We start from the raw sequence: 5,775 nt of genomic DNA, 5'->3' as shown, positions 1-5,775 counted from the left end.
ATTCATTCTGGGTGGTTAGATCTGAGGTTAGTGGGGGTTTAGTGGTTCAGATCTGAAGGCATATGGCACAGGTGCTAGGCTGGGTGCATGGGATCACATGGAAACATGTTTTTAAAAATATGAAGGAGGGAGGGCTCGAACCCACGACCCCCCACTCCCAGGCGCGCTGCACAACCAACTCAACCAAACCACACATCTGATTATTACACGCTTCCAGTCAAACAAATAAAACATGTGACCCTAAATGGAATTTTCTGCGCGCGAAATTCAAACGATCCAACCAACGGATGCCAACGCATCATCTTCTTCGCAAGTTTCCCTAAAGGCCTGTAAATTTAGCTACGAAATTGCTACGGCTTTACTCGTAGCAAATCAGAACACGAAAATAGCGATTAGGCTATACTCTCACATAAATCTTTCGCGACCCCTGCAATCGTCTCACCTAAACCACGCGAGTTCATTCATATATTCAATTAACCCTAATTTTAATCCTAATAAGAAACCCCAAATCGGAAAACCTAGAACTCAAACCGGCCTCTAATGGCAAATCATGTTTAAGGCACATAAACACCAAACAATTTATTCAGGAACGATCAGAGCAACAAGACAAACCTAAACATGCAATCAATTTCCAAAATAAATGCATGAATCATTCAGATCGACCAAGTTTTCAGAATCACCTACCTGAGTTAAACGGAGAAATTTCTGGGGGTGTTGATGCTATGCTAGTATCCAGACACGTTCAGAATCTTCCCAGGAATCTTTTGCAACCGCTGGTTCTTGTTGAAACCTCCTAGAACTCCAAAACCGAATTCAATTTTTGAAGCTCTTTTCTTGTTCTTGCTCGGGCCTCTTTTCTCCAGAAATTCGTCCCCTAGTCTCTTGGCTAGTGTTTACTACTTATAGGAGTATAGAATTAGGGTAAATCTTTGTCCAAAACCTCACTTAAATCCAATCTTCCTAATTTGAGAAATTGATTTTATTTCTTGAATAAAATCTTGCTATTTTGGTCATAATTTGTATTAACTCCCTTCTCCAATCACTATGCACGAAATTACATCATATTTGGTCATTAATTCTGATTGGAAATCAAATAAAATATAATTTTAACAAAATATTTGATTTTTAGTCTTTATTAAATCATAAAAATGAAATAAAAAACATTAATTCAAATATAATGCCAATTTTCGTGGTGAGTGGTTTTTGGGCATGCTAATAGCTTGTGGACCAAGTTTGTATGAAAATATTATGGGCCCTTTTGCAAAGTTTTTCCATTTGAACCCTCCTTTTTTCACTTTTGGTCCCTGAAAATCACCTAACTTTGATCAAGCATATCTCCTTCAATATTTGGGCTATGAAGGAGTTCTAATACTTTTTGGAAACCTCAAGAGGTCCTCTACAAGCCACTTTGGAACATATTTTTCATTTGAAGCTTTTATCTTGATCATATTCTCTTTGGGAAAAAACTGCTTTTGAAGGATGCCTGAAAATGTCCTGTAATCTTTTGCCTTGTATCTCTTAAATGAAGCATTTCTAGCCCTGGCTTGTGAGACACAAAGTTGTAGAGAATTCAATTTCCTTCAAAATAGGCTTTTGAGTGGGGAATTTCTGATGTTCCATGTGAAAGTTATGCCCAGTCAAAGTTGGGTTGACTTTCTCCTAAGAAACCCTAATTTGAACCTTTTTGTATTTGTTCATCTCTGAGTTTCTATTAATGGAATCATGATCAATTCTTGATCAAATGATGGTTATGCACCCCATACTTGATGTTTGCCCAATGATTATGGTTTGAATCATGCCTTGATTATGATTGACCTTTCAGTTTGAATCAGTTGACTTGTGAATTATCTGGATCATTTTGAATGAGCCATGTCTTTTAGATTTGGACCTGCCTTTGTTATGAGAGAAGTGTGGGAGGTAAATTTTGGGGTATGACAGCTGCCCCTATTTAATTACCTTGGATTGGGTGACAAGAGGGTGTGTAGACCTCGCGTCGTTCCGATCGAAGAGTTATTAAATACTGGAAGGCCCCTAAATTTGCCTTGAGCTTGAGTGTGGATGAAGAGAAACGCCCTGCTAACGCCTGAGTCTTACATAGCGAGGACCTTTGTTGGTTGTGTAATTGGCTTGCTATGGCCAGCAAGCCTCCGTAGTTTGTGGATCCCTCACTTACCATAGTGCTGGTAAGCTATTCGCATTTTGTGAACCTCTCACTTACCACAGTGCTGGTAAGCTACGTCGCAGTTTGTATCTCTCACTTGCCATAGTTCTGGCAAGCTACGCGCAGTTTGTATCTCTCACTTACCATAGTGCTGGTAAGCTACTCGCAGTTTATATCTCTTACTTACCATAGTGCTGATAAGCTACTCGCGGTTTTATATCTCTCACTTACCATAGTGCTGGTAAGCTACTCGCAGTTTGTATCTCTCGCTTACCATAGTGCTGGTAAGCTACTCGCAGTTTGTATTTCTCACTTACCATCGTGCTGATAAGCTACTCGCGGTTTTATATCTCTCACTTACCATAGTGCTGGTAAGCTACTCGCAGTTTGTATTTCTCACTTACCATAGTGCTGGTAAGCTACTCGCAGTTTATATCTCAATAGGATTACTTGCTATAGTTTTAGCAAGTTCACCTGTACCAACAGGGTTATCTGCAAATGTTGTTGCAGAATTCACCTGTGTGGAATTTTTGTTCCTGTAAATGCGTATGCATTATGTTTATATGTTGTGCATATGCCCCTGTTGTTTGTATAATGCGTATGTAATGAATGCTTACACATGTGTATGTATATTGATGAATGTATGTATTAATGTATATATGATACCCCTACAATTATCATTCATCTCCTTATCACCCATTGCTTTTGTTTAACCCCTTTTTCTTTTGAATTGTTTGTGACTTTCTGGCTCAGTCTGATTAATCCATTGATACCATCCTTTGAAATGTTATTCGGCTAGGTTTTTTTTTTTTTTTTAAGTGATCGCATCACGGGGCGTTTGTAGCCTTCCGGAGATTTCACAGTTTTATTCTATTGCTTTTGCGTTGAAAGTTTGCAAGTTTCTCATGTTAAATCCATGTTAGGGTTTATAAAAATAAATTATCCTTTGCAGATGGTACTGAAATTAGAAATGAAGCATAGTATGCAAAAAGGAAATTTTATTGATATTGCCTTGAATTGGCGAGTGTACAGAAATGCGAAGAAAGAAAAAATGACAAATAGAAATGATATTAACACTGCCGTTGCTCTTTTTTTGTTATCGAGGGCCCCAATAATCCTTCGACTTTGGAAGTAGATGATTGCACGACCTCTCATCCTTCGTAGTTTGCCTTCGCCTTATGTCCGGTAATCCTGCTTTTGCTAGGCATAGTACTTCTTGACCGCGTCTGAGTTGATTGGGTGCGGTAGCTCATCCCCATCCATTGTAGTGAGGACTAATGCCCCTCCTGAGAACACCGTTTTTACAATGTATGGACCTTCGTAGTTAGGTGTCCACTTTCCACGGGCGTCGAGTCGAGGTAACAATATCTTCTTGAGGACAATGTCACCTTCCGATTCTTCTAACTTTGTGTCAGCTATGACTCTTAGTGACGGGATCTCCACTTCGATTGGGAGGACAGCTTCCATACCGTAGACTAGGGAGAAAGGAGTTGCCCCTGTAGATGTACGCACCGAGGTTCTGTAACCGTGTAAGGCGAATGGGAGCATTTTGTGCCAATCCTTGTACGTTTTCACCATCTTTTGTACTATCTTTTTGATATTCTTATTTGCAGCTTCGACAGCGCCGTTCATCTTAGGCCTGTATGGTGAAGAATTGTGGTGTTCGATCTTGAACTCCTCGCACAGCTCCCTCATCATGTTATTGTTCAGATTCGACCCATTATCGGTGATAATCCTACTCGGAACCCCATACCGACATATGATATTATGCTTGATGAACCGAGTGACTACTTGTCTCGTCACGTTGGTGTATGAGGCAGCTTCGACCCATTTGGTGAAGTAGTCTATGGCAACCAATATAAATCGGTGTCCATTCGAAGCTTTAGGTTCTATCATCCCTATCATGTCGATTCCCCACATTGCAAATGGCCATGGTGAACTCAGAACGTTCAACGGGTTTGGTGGTACGTGTACTTTGTCAGCGTAGATCTGGCACTTGTGACAGGTCCTTGCATATTGGAAACAGTCGGCCTCCATCGTTAACCAATAATACCCTGCTCGCAGTATCTTTCTAGCCATTGAGTGTCCGTTTGCATGGGTCCCAAAGGTTCCTTCATGTACCTCCCTGATAATTTCCTTGGCCTCGTTTTTATCTACACATCTCAACAACACTGAGTCATAGTTCCTTTTGTATAAGATGCTTCCGCTTAAGAAGAACTTGGATGCAAGTCTTCTCAGTGTCTTTTTATCAATTGTTGAGGCATTCTCCGGGTATTCCTGTTTTTCCAGATACATTTTTATGTCATGGTACCATGGTCTGTTGTCGGAATGTTCCCCAATCGCAAGGCAATAGGCAGGTTCGTCGAAGTGTCTAACAGTTATCCGTGGTTCATGGTTTGGCCAGGTCACCTTGAACATAGAGGAGAGCGTTGCTAGTGCATCGGCTATTTGATTTTCTTCCCTCGGGATATGAGTAAAAGTGATAGTATCAAATTCAGCCGTCAACTCCAGTATAAGGTCTCGGTATGGGATTAGTTTTGCATCTCGAGTGTCCCATTCTTTGTTGACTTGATGGATTACCAATGCTGAGTCTCCGTATACATCAAGGAGCTTGATCCTTAGGTCGATTGCAGCTTCTAACCCCAATATGCATGCTTCGTATTCTGCAATGTTGTTGGTGCAGTCGAAACATAGTCTCGCAGTGAAGGGTAAGTGCCGGTCATCGGGGGATGTCAATACCGCCCCTATGCCATGTCCTAGTGCATTTGAGGCACCGTCGAACATGAGTTTCCATACCAAACCTGGTTCGGGTCCCTCGTCGGGTCCTGGTATTTCATAGTCTCTTACTAGCATAATATCCTCATCAGGGAAGTCGAACTTCATAGATTGGTATTCTTCGAGGGGTTGGTGAGCAAGATGTTCTGCCAATACACTCCCTTTTATTGCTTTTTGAGTTACGTACTGTATGTCGTATTCAGACAACAACATTTGCCACCTTGCAATTCTACCCGTGAGCGCCTGTTTTTCGAACACGTATTTTAAAGGATCCATTCTCGATATTAGCCATGTGGAATGATTCAGCATATATTGCCTTAGACGTTTGGAGGCCCATGCTAGGGCACAACATGTCTTTTCCAATGGTGAATACCGAGATTCGCAATCCGTGAATTTCTTACTGAGGTAGTAGATAGCGTGTTCTTTCCTGCCTGTTTCATCTTGTTGCCCCAGTACACACCCCATAGACCTTTCGAGTACTGTGAGGTACATGATCAGCGGTCTTCCGGGTACGGGAGGTAAAAGTATCGGTGGTTCTTGTAAGTAGTTCTTTATAGTTTCGAAGGCTACTTGACAATCATCATTCCACTTGATGGGTTGATCCTTCCTGAGTAGTTTGAATATAGGCTCGCATGTAGCTGTTAGGTGTGAAATGAACCTTGAGATGTAATTCAATCGACCCAGGAAACCTCGTACCCCTTTTTCTGTTTTTGGAACGGGCATCGCTTGTATGGCTTTTACCTTATCAGGATCAACCTCTATAACTCGTTGGCTTACAATGAATCCCAACAGCTTTCCCGATCTTACACCAAATGTGCACTTATTCGGGTTCAACCTCA

This window comes from Vicia villosa, linkage group LG6 (assembly GCF_029867415.1).
Source record: "Vicia villosa cultivar HV-30 ecotype Madison, WI linkage group LG6, Vvil1.0, whole genome shotgun sequence".
Classification (NCBI taxonomy): domain Eukaryota; kingdom Viridiplantae; phylum Streptophyta; class Magnoliopsida; order Fabales; family Fabaceae; genus Vicia; species Vicia villosa.
This window is presented reverse-complemented; position numbering follows the sequence as displayed.